Source organism: Phacochoerus africanus, chromosome 4 (assembly GCF_016906955.1).
Source record: "Phacochoerus africanus isolate WHEZ1 chromosome 4, ROS_Pafr_v1, whole genome shotgun sequence".
In the NCBI taxonomy this organism is placed as follows: domain Eukaryota; kingdom Metazoa; phylum Chordata; class Mammalia; order Artiodactyla; family Suidae; genus Phacochoerus; species Phacochoerus africanus.
In genome coordinates this window covers 47,459,073-47,474,089 of record NC_062547.1, presented here as the reverse complement: position 1 = coordinate 47,474,089, position 15,017 = coordinate 47,459,073, and the positions used below count along the sequence as shown (strand labels likewise).

General features: G+C 44.1%; 1 protein-coding gene across 10 annotated transcripts in view; it reads left to right on the top strand.

The window, feature by feature from the left end:
• The first annotated feature begins 12,199 nt into the window (after positions 1-12,199).
• The window catches only part of BMAL1 (basic helix-loop-helix ARNT like 1), a 128,974-nt gene continuing 126,156 nt past the window's right edge, over positions 12,200-15,017 (top strand). For 8 of the 10 annotated variants that reach the window (XM_047776248.1, XM_047776255.1, XM_047776253.1 and 5 more), the window contains exon 1: positions 12,200-12,336. The gene's annotated coding sequence lies outside the window, so the exon portion shown is untranslated. The remainder of the gene's footprint in view (positions 12,337-15,017) is intronic. The other 2 variants (XM_047776254.1, XM_047776247.1) reach the window with 2 other exon arrangements.

Below are 15,017 nucleotides of genomic sequence, written 5' to 3'. Positions count from 1 at the left end.
CTTCCTTTTCTAAAACCTGGTGTCCCCAGGAAGCAGGAAGTCACCGAGAAACAATATGCTTTCCTCGTGTGGATCCAGACCCTTAACGAAGGCAATGTCATGGTGTGGGGTATGGGGTTGTGGTATTGTACTGTGGTGGTCCCTTAGCTCCAGATGTTCCTGGGCGACAATGTGCATCTCCCCCCCGCCCCCCGCCCCCAGAAGCAGGGCTTTAAGCTGGAGACTATTTGAAAATAAACATAAACCTAAGCACTACTGGTACACTGTAAGTTCTTTGGAGTTCATCTTGGAACTGGAAATTCACAGTGTGACTCTTGGTATTTCTCAGTTAAGACAAAGAAGGGCTCTAAGGCCAAACAGCAGATCCCCTTGGAATTCTCCAGGGATCCCAGCTCAGCCATGACAAATTATCTCAAGGGCCGTCCAATCTGAAGGTAGATAACTGGTCACTTTCACTAAGGAGAGAAAACCAGAATAATACAAAGTGGTGCCAGAGAACACATAAAGTGTTCCGGGACGCTTGGCTCCCCTATTCCTTTTAAAAATATTTTTATTATAAAAACAATTTTGCAGAAAGTTTACTCCATAACCTCTTCAATTATTGACATATCTCTATGAACACTTATAACTTTGTCCATATGTGCACATCTTATTCATTAAATTCTGTTCACTTTGCATAGGATAAGGGTCTTATTTTTCATGTCACCTGACCTATATTATTTTCTTTGACTTTGCTATATATCTCTGCTCTAACATTATATTTAATGTTAAAAGATCATATAATAGCATACCCAGTTGACAAAACAAATTGTTTTCTCAAAGCTGAATCAAACTTCTTACCCCTTATTGTTGGAATCTCTGACCATAAAACCCCCCAAACAAACAAAAACCATACAAGAAACCATGCTTTCACTATAACTTTGTTTGTCTCTATACCCAATGAAATACTTTATGTGAACATATTGTCAACTTACTATTAGGTAATAAAACATAAAAATTTTGATAGTGGCAAATCTAAAAATAGCAACAGTAATAGGAGAAATGAAACTTTAGTTTAATAAAGAAATATTAAATATAATTTTTAAATTATTTTGTCACTATATTATAATGTAGGGGATTTGGCTAAAGTGTGATATAACCACTCCAAAGGCTCGAATGGCCCAAGGGAGAGCTGAGAGGTGGCAAAATTTGAAAGTCATCAACAAAACAAGGAATTTTTGTTTTGTTCTGGAATCTCATTCATTCATTCATTTATTCATTCATTCAATTGATGTTTACACACATACTGTATGCTAGCATGTGTTCTAAGTGTGGGAGCTACAGCAGTAAAAATGCCCTTTCCCTCCCAGATCTTACTGAGAGGCATATACAATTCATAAATGAATATATGGAGTTCCTGTTGTGGCACAGCGGAAATGAATCTAACTAGGAACCATGAGGTTGGGGGTTTGATCCCAGCCTCGTTCAGTGGGTTAAGGATCCAGTGTTGCCGTGAGCTGTGGTGTAAGTCGCAGACATGGCTCGGATCCTGCATTGCTGTGGCTGTGGTGTAAGCCGGCAGCTGCAGCTCCGATTCCACCCCTAGCCTGGGAACCTCTATGTGCCTTGAGTGCAGCCCTAAAAGGACAAAAGACCAAAAAGAAAAAAAAAAAAGTAACAAAATGTCAGGTAGTAAAAAATGTTCGCAGACAAGCCTAGAAGGGAAAAGCAGCAGAGTGTGACAGGGTTGGGTGACATGGGGGGGCTGCTGCTTTATGAAGAGTGGTCTGGGGAGTTTCCTCTGATGAGAGGGTAATTGAAGGGAGTGAGGGAACCTCACGTGTGGCTGTGGAAGGAGGTGTCTCGTGTGTATCCATGGAAGAAGAGCAGCCCAATTTTCACATCTCTCCATTGCTTTTTTTTTCACTCATCCAAACAGTAAACAGTATTTGACTTTGTGAACCTGCTGCTAGTTTGAAAGCTGTAGGCAATGGGAGGGAACTATGGCATGGCGTCTACCTCACAGAGTTTATGAGGAGACAAGAAATTACAAAGGTAGTAAGACTTGGAGAGAGGAAGTACAGGGTACTTCTTATGCCTTGGAGGTCAAGGAAGGCTTCCCTGAGGAAGTGGCTTTTAAGCTGAGAAGCAGGTGTGAGCCAGATTAACATGAATGGCGGCACTGAGAGTGAGGGGAATTTACAAGCAGAGGAGTCAGTGTACAACCTTGTTTTTTTTTGGTCTTTTTGCCATTTTCTTGGGCCGCTCCTGCGGCATATGGAGGCTCCCAGGCTAGGGGTCCAATTGGAGCTGTAGCCACCAGTCTACACCACAGCTCACAGCAAAGCTGGTTCCTTAACCCACTGATTAAGGCCAGGGATCAAACCTGCAACCTCATGGTTCCTAGTCGGATTCGTTAACCACTGAGCCACGACGGGAACTCCTGTACAACCTTGTTTTGATGAGACTTTCAAATTTTGTCACCTCTCCAGTCTCCCAAGGGCTAAGAAGTAACATCATTTGATCCTATTTCCTTGCCTCTCTCTGGCAGGTGTACGAATGCTCAAAGAAATGATTTAATAGTAGGTAAATAGAGGAAAAGATGCAACACAGGGGCCAAAGATAATAACAATACAACCAAAATGAAATGACTCTATTCAGGCTCAAGATTTGGATATCTTTATTTGCAGTAAGTTTTATTGCCAATCGATTCTTTTGCTAGCTGGAGTGCCCTTTGAAACATAGGATTAGGGTAATAAATTTTTCCAAAGACCACTTATCAAGTTATAGTCATTTCCTATTTTGTTTTTGATTGGACTGCATATAAATTTTCCTGTGTCTTTAGCATAAGATTTATGACGGAGACAGAAGTAGCTGCAGAAGCAGAAAAATCCAAAAACCTTACAAAAAAAAATAGGTTAAGTTTTATTCTTTGTCTGTACTAACAGATTCTCTGAGACCCAGTGTGGTAGTGATATAGCTGTGCCCATTCCATAAGCCTGTACTCAAAACTGTTTATAATAGAGGAAGTTAGCAACAATATGAGGGTTTTGCATATTGGTGTATGTATACAATGGAATACTCCGTAATCATTAGATCTCATGTTGAAGAAGAAGGCTTGATGACATGGGGGAATAATCACAATAGGTCTATTCTATTCTATTCTATTCTATTCTATTCTATTCTATTCTATTCTATTCTATTCTATTCATCTTTTTAGGGCTGCCTCAGATGCATATGGAAGTTCCCAGGCCTACACCAAGCCACAGCCACAGCCACTGCAATGCTAGATCCTTAACCCACTGAGCGAGGCCAGGGATCAAACCCTCGTCCTCATGTATACTGGTAGGGTTTGCTATTGCTGAACCATGATGGGAACTGCTAGAATAATTTTAAAAAGCATGGTACCAAACAAAATTTCAGTGTGATAAAAAGTAGGTCACAATATAATGTAATTATAAAGAAAACTTGGACAAGAAATGCATCAGTGTTTTGACAGGGGTTATATAAGCTTAATGAGATTATAGATTAATTTTATTTTCTTTTTTATGTTTGTGAATTTTTTGTCACAAATATGTATTGGTTTTATGATGGGGGGAGCCACAGAAGTTCTTTTTTCTTTGTTTTTGTTTTTAATTTCAGAGAGAAAGGAGATATTTGAGTGGCAATCATTCTTAAAATGCACACACATCTGTGTGAAAAATGGGAGTTTTTCTTAGGTAGGTTTTGAATCAGTAGTAGCTTTTATATAAGGGAAATAAAGGACCCAGGGTAACTGCAGAGAATCCAAACAGGCTTTGTTGCTTGAGATAGTGCTTGTAGATTACTGACTTTTATTTTAAAGAAACAAAAGAGAGAGGGGGCCACTAAAATAAGACAGCTTTACAAGGAATAACACTTCATAAAGAATAGTTCTTCTATTACAAATGATTGGTTTAAAGAATGCCCCCTGAAGCATCGCTTATACTTCACTATCCCATTTTCAAACCTCTTAAAGGGAATGTGTATGGTGCCTTTTTTTTTTTTTTAAATCTTTTGTCTTTTTAGGGCTGCACTCGTGGTATATGGAGGTTCCCAGGGGAGGGGTTGAATTGGAGCTGTAGCTGCCAACCTACGCCACTGCCACAGCCATAGCAACTTGGGATCCAAGCTGAGTCTTCAACCTACACCATAGCTCACGGCAATGCCACATCTTTAACCCACTGAGTGAGGCCAAGGATCGAACCCACATCCTCATGGATCCTAGTCAGGTTCCTTAACCACTGAGCTACGGACAGAAACGCCTGTATGGTGCTTTCTTAACAGTCTGTTGTGGGTGTGTAGGTGTGTGCATACATTTGTATAATCCTCCTTTATTTTTATGGTCTCTGGATTTTGTGTCAGACTTAGAAAGGCCTTTCAAGTTTTATAAAAATTATATTCACATTTTCTTCTAATGTTGTTATAGACTGCACTCTTTGCATTTAAATCCTAAATAGCAGTTAGTTATATTTTAGTGAAAAGATTAGGGTAGAGAGTAAGCTTTATGTGTTCCCAGATGGCTAGCTAGTTGTTTTAATAGCACTTATTGAAACATCTTTTTTTCCCCTGATAATTTAAAATTTATCTTCAGTCACATTATACTCAATCTTTATGTTCTTTGGATCTGTTTCTGGATGCTGTGCCTTTTCATTCATCCATTGGTCTGTTTCAAAACCAATACCAGATTATTTTAATTACCACACTTTTGTATTGTGCTTTGATCCTGTGTTGGGTCAAAATCCCCCCAATCCATCTCCTCTTTTCTATTTTAAAAGCATATTGTAATTTTTAAAAAGTTAATGTATTTCTTAAATGGCTGGACTTAAAACTCCACTTTGCTTGACTAACTAGAATCTACCTTTTTTTTTTTTTTTTTTTTAATTTGGAACATGAATTTGAGTGCTGGTCATTCCAGCAAAGCAGGGCAAACCTAGGCCAGTTTTTGGAAAACAGTGTCTATTTGTTCTTCAGGGCTTCTGCTGAGAAGCCATGTGGTCACTGGTGCTTTAGCTCCCTCTAGCAAACACCCCTCAGCCAAATGGAAAACCCCTTTGACATCTGAACACCAAGATCTTCGGAATCTTGGCCATGTCTGCAAACAAGATCTAGTCGAAAGCCTAATTACACAGTCTAGGAAGCATTCCAAATGAGGTATACTGCTCTCCCATTCTGAGCTGCTAGGACCATCCCTTTCAAAATCAACCAAGGAAGGCCTTAAAAAAAAAAAATAGCTGAAAGAGTTATGGGCACCCATTAATGCCTGATTTTTTTTTTTTTAATTTCCATTTTTGCTCCAAGATATGTCCACCTTGGTTTAAAAAAAAATTAAGCACACATACACATATCCACATAAACTACTTTCAATTGGGTTGAGTGCTAAGAAATAGCTTTGATTCTTTTTTTCATTTCTCCTTAAATAACAAAAGTCTTCAAAAAGTCATCTGTATTCCCTGATGCCACGTCATCTTCACTCGTTTCTGTCCCTGATTTGCCCAGTATCCTATAGCAGATATTCTGGTGCTAGAAACAGTTTTAGTAAAACAGCTTTCGTATATTGTGGTTCTAACCAAAACCTTTTGCTCAAGTGTAAGTTTCCCTTATCTTGCTTCTACACATGTCTATCGGGACTTTCTTCCAAAGTTTTCCAAACGTGGCTTTTCACTTTCTCGCTTCTCTTTCTTTGGCTTTTATCATTTTCTTTTGTTCTGATTCTCCCTTCACTTCAGTAGGCATCTTTGGGGATGCTTACTCAGCACATGCTCCCCACTTTGAGATCCTCTCCTGTTTCTCTCTCCCTCCCCGCACTTCTCCCTCCCCCTCCCACCACTAGGGGTTGAGAGCATCCCTGAAGTACCCTGTTACCATGTCCACATGGGGTAGAAGATAAAGAGCTACATAAAAAGAGAATCATTAAGCAGACAGACAGAGAAAAGACCAGTCCAGTGGCCACACAGCCCCAGAGAGAGGAGATGGGACCTGCTTGGTGCCTCATGGTGCCCCAGTTCTAATCCTCTGTGAGGATTTGCTGTGTTTCTTGCTCTAGGGTTCCATGAGGTACCTTTGTTTCCCCCCAAGAAATCTCCTCCTTTGGGCTTGAGTTAGTGGAAGAGGCTTCTGTTTCTTGCATTCCCTAAGTCTGAGATGGCATCCCTATCTCTGAGGCATAGTCCTGGGTATCCTCCTTTTCTCTTCCTGAAGCCCCAATCAACTGGAAATACTTTTCTTTTCTTTTCTTTTCTTTTCTTTTTTTCTGTCTTTTTGCCTTTTCTAGGGCCACTCTCGAGGCATGTGGAGATTCCCAGGCTAGGGGTCCAGTCGGAGCCATAGCCACCGGCTTATGCCAGGGCCACAGCAACAAGGGATCCGAGCTGCGTCTGCAACCAACACCGCAGCTCGGCAATGCCGCATCCTCGACCCACTGAGCAAGGCCAGGGATCAAACTCGCAGCCTCATGGTTCCTAGTCGGATTCATTAACCACTGCGCCACAACGGGAACTCCTCAACCGGAAATACTTTTTAAAAATTAGGCTCACCACCTTTGAACTGATGACTCCTGAACCTATGTCTCTAAAATATGAGGTTTCTTTGCTTTCCAAAGAAATTGTCCAAAGAAAGCAGTGATGTTCTGAAGTAGTTAAGAGTATGAGCTCTGGGGTCAGCCTGTCTAAGTAGTCACAGATCTTCAGTTTCCTCATCTAAAAAATGGGAATAATAGAAGTAGTCACCTCAGAGGAACCTGTGAAAATTGAATGGGGTAAATGCATATAAAGTTCCGAGAACAGTGCTCAACTCATTGTAAATATTGCCGTTATTATGGAGTTCCCGTCATGGCTCAGCCGAAACAAATCTGACTAGTATCCATGAGGACGCAGGTTCGATCCCTGGCCTCACTCAGTGGGTTAAGGATCCAGCGTTGCTGTGAGCTGTGGTGTAGGCCAGCAGCTACAGCTCCAATTTGACCCCTACCCTGGGAACCTCCATATGCTGCAAGACGTAAAAAGACAAAAAAAGACCAAAAAATATTGCTTTTATTACTACTGCTTACATCAACACATTCCCACTTAGTTTTCTTCAAGAACTTTAACATGTCATCTCAGGACTTCTCAACTTCCTTCCAAAGAGAGCACAAAAGCATAACTTCCTGGTCCTGTCATTAGCTTCTCCATTCAATACAATGGTCTTGGAATATGACCTCAGATCTGTCTGACTTCAGAGTCTGTGCTTATTCCATTAGACTACCAGTTCCTAAATTTGACTTCACCCCAGATCCCAAAAATACTGAATCAGAATCTTCCAGATTGGTATTTGAGAATTTGTATTTTTTTTTAAAACTCTCCAGTTAATTCTAGCAGAACTGATCAGAGTTTGAGGAATTACTGCAGATTGCAATACTTTATCCTCACTAACTTTATCTGTAAAATGGGAGCAGTAAAAATCTATTTCATAAAATTGTTAACCTCATACATACTGAATCTTTACTGTGTGCCAGACACTGTGCTCAGGGCTTTCTATCTATTACCTCACTTAACTCTCACAATAATCCTATGAAGTAGATACTAGACTATACCTATGTTACAGATATGGAAACTGGGGGTACAAAGAGGTTAACTTGATAAAAGTTGTCCCCTAGCAAGTGTGGAGAGCCAGCACATCAGCTGCTGGGGTTAGTGTGAAGTGAAGTTTACCTTAGAAAATGTATTTAAAAGAATAAGGCACACAGTCGGTACTCAATAAAGGTTCTCCTTTCCCTTCCTTTTATCCAAGGGATTCTATTCATGTCCAGTGACTCTGGCGGGGGGTGGGGCATACCCATGGCATGCAGAAGTTCCCAGGCCAGGGATTGAACCTACACCACAGCAGCAGCCAGGGCCCCTATAGATACTTAATCTGCTGAACCATGTGGGAATTCCACCAAGCAAATTTTGTTTTATTTTATTTATTTTATTGTCTTTTTAGGGCCGCACCTGTGGCGTATGGCGGTTTCCAGGCTAGGGGTCGAATTTTGGAGCTGTAGCTGCCGGCCTATGCCACAGCCACAGCAACATGGTATCAGGGCCACATTTGTGCCCTACACCACAGCTCACAGCAGTGCCAGATCCTTAACCCACTGAGTAATGCCAGGGATCGAACCTGTGTCCTCATGGATACTAGTCAGATTCATTTCTGGTGAGCCACAACGGGGACTCTCACCCAGGTAAATACTTCAATCTTGACAGTGGCCAGATCTGGTATTCTGGAAGGCAGAACTAAAAGGCAATCTGGTACTTGAGGAAGACAGAGGTGTTTGGGATCTCCAATGGAGAGAGACAAAAGGGAAAACACGATTACACATGGAAGGACAGGTGTATGTGAGGACAAACAGTAGCTTGGTCACTGAGGATAGGAAAAAGCAGGGTGAAAAACTTTACAAGAGGAAAACCCCAAGATATGAGAGTAGAACTACATCATCTCAGGGCAGTCAAGTCCTGAGAGATACCTATGCTGACCCCGCTCCCACCGTGTAGTCATCCAGTTCTTACTTGGACCCTTTCTGTGACAAGAAACTCAACAAGGCAGAAGATTCTCTAATTGTTATAAAGGTCTTCATATTGACTCCTCCTAGAATTTCTACCCACAGGTCCCCCTTCTTCCCTGTGGAACCCTGAAAAATACATCTAATTTTGGAGTTACCTCCGTGGCACAATGGATGAGCAGTGGCATCTTGGGAGTGCGGGGATGAAGGTTCCCTCCCTGGCCCAGCACAATGGATTAAGGATCCAGCATAGCTGTAACTGTGGCCTCGGTGGCAACTGCTGCTCAGATCTGATCCTTGGGCTGGGAACTCCATATGCTGAGGGGCGGCAAAAAAAAAAAAAAAAAAAGTCTATTTTTTTTTTTTCTATAGGATAGCTCTTCAAAAACATGAAGACAGTTACCTTGCACCCCCAGGGCAAAACTTCTGCTTCCTTTAATCTTTCCTCATATGACATAGCTCCAAGCCTTGTTACATCCTTGTCCCTCTCCTGTGCATGTAGATGGTCTTTCGTTGCCAAGCCTTAACTGGAGACCATACTGGATGTGTATAATAACCAGCACTGGGCAGCCCTCGAACCCCGCCTTCCTTTACACGTCAGACTTCCGGCAGTGCAGCCTAAATCATCATTCATTTATTTTGGCAGCCACGCTTCACTGAGAATTCAGACTGGGTCACCTGAGACGCTTTAGTCTTGCTTTTACATGTATTTGCTAAGATACCTCTTTCAGCAGTTGGTTGCCCAGGGTGGGACCCCCACGTTTCTCCCTGTTAGAGTCAGCCCATTGCTCCACCATTGCATTTGGCTTAGATTATGTAATGGTGTCTCTTTCCCTCCTGGCCTTGTATTATCTGGAAATTTGGTGCAAATCCTCTGAGTTTTCATTCAGAGCACTGACAAAAGTCCCAAAGTCTGAGCCATGGAGAGTGTCTTCCAGCATCCTGATGGTAACTAGTGTAGCCTGAATATTTTGAAGTTAAACGAACCTGGTTTGACTTATGGCTCTTCCATCTACTGTGTGGCTTTGGGTCAGCTGGTTAAACTCTTTGTTTCCTCATCTGTAAATTGGGATTGTGCAGATTAAGAGGGAAGATGCAGGGGAAGCACTTAGCAAGCACATAGTAGATGCTGCACAAATGTGGATGCCCTCCACCCTTCCTTCAGGTCAACAAGGACTCCCTAATCAGCATGTTTAAGTCATGATTTCTTAAGATGTTATTCATCCAATGAATTATGCTAGACTCTATATTTCTTCATCTTGTCCACAATGTCTTGCCAAGTACATTGCTAAAATCACACGTACATAGTGTAGTCTCCTCATGAAATCAGGGTAGAGACAAAGTAAACAGCAATTAGATTCTACCTGCATGCAAACTTAGGAAAAATAGTAAGCTACCAATGAAGTTGGTGAACCTTGAAAATGGTCAATGGTTCGGGCCACAAGCACATATTGGGCAGCCACTATGTACCTGGCAATGAGCTGGGGGTAGGCAATAGTTTCACCATGTTTACTTTTTTATTTTTTAATTATAGTTGATTTATAATGTGTTAATTTCTATTGTACAGCTAAGTGATTCTGTTATACATGTGTGTGTGTATATATATATGTATGTATTCTTTTTTATATTCTTTTCCGTTATGATTTATCTCAGGATATTGAATATAGTTCCCTGTGCTATATTATACAGTAGGACCTTGCTGTTTATCCCTTCCATGTGTAACAGTCTACATCACTAACCCCCAAGTCCAAGTCCATCCCTCCCCTACCCCAGCTCCCCTTTGGCAACCACAGTCTGTTCCCTATGTCTGTGAGTCTGTTTTTGTTTTGTAGATAGATTCATATTTTGTATCATATTTTATATTCCACATATAAGTGATATCGTATGGTATTTGTCTTTCTCTTTCTGACTTCACTTAGTATGATAATCTCTAGGTCTGTCTATGTTGCTGCAAATGGCATCTTCCATTTCTAAAGATATTCCACATAGTCTTTATCCCTTCATCTGTCAATGGACATTTAAGCTGTTTCCATGTCTTGGTTATTGTGAATAGTGCTGCTATGAACATAAGGGTGTATGTATCTTTTTGAGTTATGGTTTTGTCCAGATATATGCCCAGGTGTGGGACTGCTGGGTCATACTGTAATTTTATTTTTAGTTTTTTGTGAAAGCTTCATCTTGTTTTCCATAGTGGAAACTTGTCTTCCCATCAACAATGTAGGTGGGCTCCCTTTCTCCACACCCTCTCCAGCATTAATTATTTGTAGACTTTCAAATTATGGCTATTCTGACCAATGTGACATGGTAACTCATTGTAGTTTTGATTTGCATTTCTCTAATAATTATCGATGTTAAGCATTTTTTCATGTGCCTATTTCCCATCTATACATCTTCTTTGGAGAGTTTTATAATGTTTAAAACACAATGTCTGTTTCAAGGTAAAAGGCTAGAATTCTAGAGTCATAGGTTCTAGTCTGCGTCAAACAAGATTGAGTGAAGTGATTTAGATTTATTTGTTCACATATCCAGTCAATAAATGTGCTAGGAGCCAGACGCCGCCCCCACTCCTCCACCCCAATTCCAGTTAGGTGCTATAGGGGAGGGGGCCGGTCTAACAAAAAAGATTAGGTCCTAGTATTCAGGGAGTTTAACATCTAAAAGGGTTGGGAGTTCTATGTGCTAAAGGCCCTCTGTTAAGTGCTTGAGATGCAAAAATAAGACAGATTCTCCGTCCTCTCCTGGTACTCAAGTTGTAGCTTGTTACTAAATGCTTATTTTCTGTAACTGTTTCCTCTGTCTCTCTCCCCGACAGCTTTTGTACGTAGAGCCTAGAGCCACCACGACGCCGTCTGCCACACAGTAGGTGGGCAAAATGCGGCCACTGAAAGGAAATGCAGTGGAATCGCTGCAGGCTTGAATTTTCTCTCTTGAACGAGAATGACAGCTCCAATGTGACGCTTGGAGGTCAGGGCAAGCGAAAAGAACGTAAAAACACTTGGATAGAAAAGACTTCTAGAAATACGAAGTAATCCTTCTCTCCTTCGGACTTGGGCAAACCAAGATGTTTTGGGAAGGGTGTGGGCACTCGATATTCCTAAAATTAGTTTCCTAGATGGAGTCAAAGGGAGAGGAATGAGGAAATGCTGCTTTAGTCATGATGCCTCGAGTGAAAAGGGGGAAGGAGGAGGAGGAATGAGAGACGTGAGCCAGAAGCAAGCCAGGGAAGAAGATAAGAGGGACATCCCAAGCCACTGCGGGGAGTGCGCCGTCCGCACCCGCAGTGGCCGAGGCTAGCGGGAGACCTGAGGGGAAAGAGAGCGGACAGGGGCGAGGAAATCCAAGGGAAGAGCGCGGATTGGCCCGCTCCTTGGGGCGTGCGCTTCTGTGCGCCAAGCGATTGGTGGCGGGAAAGTAGCAGGTAAACCTGCCTCTGCCGCTTAGCCATTGGCCAGCGGCCTGTCTAGCTGACACACAACTGGCCAGCAGGCTGCCGAGCCGCTCCCGGATTGGCCGGGGATGCCGCCGAGACCGGCTCCCTTAGAGCACTCGGATTGGCTGGCGAGAAGAGGCAGGTATCCGGGCTCCGCGACTCCTCCATTGGTGGGCGGGGAAGGGGGGTTGGGCACAGCGATTGGTGGGCGGGGGGCCGGGCCTGGGCCGGCGGGGAGCGGATTGGTCGGAAAGTAGGTTAGTGGTGCGACATTTAGGGAAGGCAGAAAGTAGGTCAGGGACGGAGGTGCCTGTTTACCCGCGCCGGACTCACCGCCGCCGCCGCCGCGGGATCCGAGTGGGGGCGCGGGCGCGGGCGCTCCCGGCGAGCCACGGTGAGTGTCGGGCTGGCCGCAGCCAGCGGCGCGGCCGCGGGCACCCTGTCGGGGCCGTTAGCACCCTGGCAGGCGCGGCGCCCCCGCCGCCGCCCGGGGCGCAGCCCGGCCGCCGGGGAGCCCTGCCCGACGTGCCCGCTGCCGGCCTTAAAGGGCCCGTGCCCGCTCCCTGCCCCCACCCGGGCGGCGGGGAGGCTGCGCCCCTTAAAGGCGCCGCTCCCGTCCACCCCTCTCTTCCCCTGCCGGGTTTGGCGCTGCTGGGTAGAGCGGACAGAGGTGCCGCAGGCGCCCTTAAAGGGACTGGGAAAGAGTCCGCGGGAAAACCCACCTCCCCTCCGCGGGCATAGTTACCTGACGGGGGGTGGGTGGCAGCAGCCCGCTGTCTCTTAAAGGGACAGCTCCGCCCTTTGGGAGCAATGACCAGGCTGAGGGCGAGTGCTAGGATGTATCTCCGGAGGTGAAAAGACCCCCGAAGGTACCATCCTTGAGGGCTGCAGCCCAAGGGCGTTGGACGAGAGATGCCGCTTTTGCCCCCCCCCCCCCACTTCCCTTTCGGGAGCTTGCGGGGCTGAGTGGGGGTGGGGAGGGCGTCTCCGCTGGGCTTGGGGAGTCTGGACCCCCTCTCCACCCCTTTGGCCCCGTCGCGGGTGCTGGCGCTGCACCGAGGTATCCCTGGCCCGAGATGGGGCCGACCCCAGCCTGCGAACTTTTGTCCGGCCTGCGCCGTCTGTGTCCTGGGCAGCCCAGGGAGGATCCTTCGTGGGTCTGCGAGCAGGTACTCCACGGCACGGGCCTGCTGCCCGACCTGGAGTTCTGGAGACCCGCGAAGGGCGCAGCGATGCTGAGTCTAACACCGGGTTTGACAGATGTCAAAGAAAAAGCTTCCCGCTCACGGCTGGCTGCCGGGCGTTGACAGCCGAGAGAGCTCTCTCTTCCTCGGAGGAAGAAGTGGAATAATAGAAATTAACGCGGACCTGTGGGGCTGGTGTCAGTCACCCGGAAGGGTCGTGGGAGTCGACTGCGGGGCACACACCGGTGCCCAAGGGCAGGCCCAGGGGAACGAAGGACTGCATTGGACATGGGCGTCTTGTGGTCAAGTTTGTGCTGGCCGGTTCGGGACCAGGTTGGCCCCCCTCATCCTTACCTTTCCCATCCCCTTTTCTCTCCCCCGCCTCGGGTCCCTTCCCAGTCACCTAGCGTTGTATTGGCACTTTCGCACTTGCGGTCTCCTCTCCCTGCTCCTTAGCAAGGAATATTAGCCAAGTTTTTCCACCCAGCTTCCAGAAATAAGGTTCGAAGAAGCATTTATTTCTTGTCTGTATGTTTATTTCCAGGATCTTCGTTAAAAAAAAAAATCCATAAAAGCTGTCCATTAGATGCATCTAGTTTCCCACAATGCTCGCTTGTCATTTGTCCTTCTGACATCTGCTGCTGTTCCTCCCTTTAATCTATTTTTTACTTGACAACTATTATTTTAATTCTTCTGGTCCCATTGATATCAGGATCTGTCAATTTGGGTTGGTGGAGTTTTTAATTAATGTACTGGTTGAATCATGAGCTTAAAATAATCATTGCTGCTCCTGAGCAGTTTTGAATAATCTCATCCTCTCCGTGCTTGCAAGACTTAAAAAAGAAAAAAAAAAATCACTGCTGTTAAATTTGATTTCTATATCAATGAAACTCCAAAATATTTTTTTAGACACAGAATTGAATTTTTCCCTCCATACACTGTTACTGAGTTCACTCTGTTGATAAGTGTTTAAAACACTTTGTTGGACATATTTAGAAGGCTTTAAAATTTCCTGGGCAGGATTTGAAATTGCCTGTGTCATCTTAAGCTGGATATATAGAGGCATTTTTGGTTTGGGTTGTAGATGTAGCCAGTGATGATGATAATAAGTTGAGACTGTATTTAAATTTGTACCTTATTCCAACCCTTAACGTTCAAAAAGAAAGAGAAAGGAAGGAGCAGAGGTGGTGGAAGATCACTAGCCTGAGCGTTAGAATATTTTGATTCTAGCCCAGACTTGGGCTTTGGTGGCTGCCCCACTTGGGGCAAATCACTGAACCTTTCTGGGTTCTACTTGCCTCAAATGAAAAGTAAGGCAGTTTAACTAGCTGATCTCAGAGGTTCCTTCTGCTCTAAAGTTTAGTGCGTCTCTAAATTTTTAATACATCTGAATTCAGGATGGCATTTACCTGCTGGACCCCCCAGAATATTTGAGCTGAAGTCCTATTTTCATAGGAAACTTAACCAGATCAACAAATGGTATTTTAAAGACTCCATTTCAAGTGATTTATAAAATGATGATTACTCAGGAGTTTTTCTGCTATTTGCAGAAGGGGTTTGCCTTACCACAGGGAGGAAAAGGAAGTGGCCCTGCTTTCAGATTTATCCCTCTGCACCAGCAATCTCTAAGCAACTTATATACTGAACAATGGACAAGCACTCTAGAAAGACTTGTTAACAAAATTCATAAGAATCTGTGAAAACTAAATATTCAGCATCTCTCTTTGGTATAAGGGTTGTCTTCCTTCTATGAGCTTTCTTCCATTCGTAATTCCATTGTCATCTCTCACAGTGGTTGGAGAAAGTCAAATATTCAAGAAACAGCTTTTGAACCATACAATATTACATTCCCCAGCAGTGATTTTAGTTAACACTGTCGTAGCAATTGCAG